The sequence below is a fragment of the Etheostoma cragini genome, chromosome 11 (genome assembly GCF_013103735.1).
Source record: "Etheostoma cragini isolate CJK2018 chromosome 11, CSU_Ecrag_1.0, whole genome shotgun sequence".
Lineage (NCBI taxonomy): Eukaryota > Metazoa > Chordata > Actinopteri > Perciformes > Percidae > Etheostoma > Etheostoma cragini.
This window is the reverse complement of record NC_048417.1, coordinates 1,681,640-1,683,721: the sequence shown is the minus strand read 5'-3', so window position 1 is coordinate 1,683,721 and position 2,082 is coordinate 1,681,640. Positions and strand designations below refer to the sequence as shown.

Here is a 2,082-nt window from a genome sequence, read left to right as displayed (position 1 = left end):
CTAAGGCGGCACCCCGCCCGTCCTGTCTCATTTGGACTGCAGGGATAACGACCTAAACCGTGATATCCCCGCGCAGGAACCACTGAGCAGGTGTTGGTGGCGGCGCGGACATCCTCCGCACTCCGCTGTCTTCTACCCGCATCTCTGCGCCAAAGGTAGGCTCTGCCACCCGGCGTGCCCGTCGGAGGGAAGGGGCCGTGTGGGTGGTTATGGCTTATAGCGGTGATGGTGATGATGATGATGATGATGATGCTCTAAGCAGCTGAATATGTCATTAAACAACCGCAGCGTCGTCCTATGTCTGCGTAATGCGCGTTCTGCTGCCGCTGCTGCTGCTGTGGTTTTGCACATCGGTGATAATCGATCGATTTTGGTTTCCTGCATGCGTCTTGTGAAAAGAGATGGATGAAATGAAAAATGACGTAGGGAATTCCCACAGTAATCCAATAGCGAGCCATGACAGCGGCACATTCCGCGAGTGCGGTCCCTACATGGCCTGCAGCCTCGGACATGCGCTGCGCGCGGCCTCGCCAGCGCACACGTTGATGTGAAATGATTAAAGTTGGAGACAAAGTGTTATGTAACGTGCTTTGCTGTAAGCGGGGGTTACCTTCACGTCTCTGGCTCTGAGATGAACGTGGCCTGTGTTTACATTCATATGAACGGTTAGCACTCACGCGCTGGCATTTATCTGTAATGAAACTCTGTTGTGGTCGTAATGAAGATCGGGTGTTGTGGTCGTAATGAAGATCGGGTGCTGTAGTCTTCCACCTGGTCGGAGATCTTGCAGTGCTGTGATCTGCTGTTAAGCTGAAATCTGTAAAACTGCACAGCTTTCTCAAAATGTGAGAAGCAAAAATGTAATCTGAGCGCAGCTGGAACAAGCTCAAATAGTTTGGTGGAATTTTGTCCCCGCGGATCATCACAAAATTTCACAAATTTCCTGGCTTGACAGAATTTGACAAGGGGATCCTGTGAGTGCTGGGCTCTGACAACATGGCCACATTGGGTGCAGAAACTATAACGTCAGCTGCAGATGTTGCAGATGTGAAGTTAGTGAGTTGATGAGTAGATAATATCACGACAGAGTAGAGTGTGAGAGACGGGTTAAGGGAATCCAGTCTGTGATGACTACCCCCCTGAATTAAAGGACGTGGGTAAGAAGATGCAGAAATCCTCGTTGACCCATTCACCATTTAATAAAAAAAGTGGAATCTACACTTTAAACATGCAGAAGAAGAAGAGCTACACCCAAGCTAGTCTCGCATAGCCAGACCTCGCTCCACAGTGCTGAGGAGGAGGGTCCAACTAGTCCACATAGGATGGGACAATCGTTCAAAGGTTGTCAACAGAAAACTCAGATTGGACAGATAGTCTAGCTAGCTGTCTGGATTTACCCTGCAGAGACCTGAGGACCAGGGAACCATAGTCCTCAGATTGGACAGATAGTCTAGCTAGCTGTCTGGATTTACCCTGCAGAGATCTGAGGACCAGGGAACCATAGTCCTCAGGAATCCACCAGATGTTAGAACGCCAACACAAAAGAAGAAGAAGGGGACAGACCTCCTGATGAGGAGAGTTGAGCGGCACCGGAGCAATCCCCTAAATGGATCGTCGTTGATATAGACTACACCAAACAGGCCTTTGCGCACACACACACACACACACACACACACACACACACACACACATCATGTTTCAAAGCAGGTTCACACACTCTAATGACAACAGTGCCCCCCAGATACCCCCAGTGTACCTGACAGCCGGAGGTCTTTAAAGCCCCTGTGTGTGTCAGGGCGGGGCGACATATCGACATCATGAGAGTAGATATGGTCTCTAGGTTAAATGTTGGATTTCGTAATATACAGCAAAGTGATGTCATTTCCTGAACTTACCAGACTGTCAATGCTCTCACTGAGGGAAGGAGGTTGTTGGCCAAGATCTGGCGATGCATGGCCCCATCCATCCTCCGTCCTCCGTCCTCCGTCCTCCATCCTCCGTCCTCCGTCCTCCGTCCTCCATCCTCCGTCCTCCATGCTCCGTCCTCCGTCCTCCATCCTCCGTCCTCCATCCTCCGTCCTC

General features: G+C 50.6%; 1 protein-coding gene across 1 annotated transcript in view; it reads left to right on the top strand.

The window, feature by feature from the left end:
• The first annotated feature begins 6 nt into the window (after nt 1–6).
• Nucleotides 7–2,082, top strand: part of LOC117953172 (E3 ubiquitin-protein ligase HECW2-like) — an 18,102-nt gene continuing 16,026 nt past the window's right edge. Inside the window, exon 1 of the mRNA XM_034885988.1 lies at nt 7–155. The gene's annotated coding sequence lies outside the window, so the exon portion shown is untranslated. The remainder of the gene's footprint in view (nt 156–2,082) is intronic.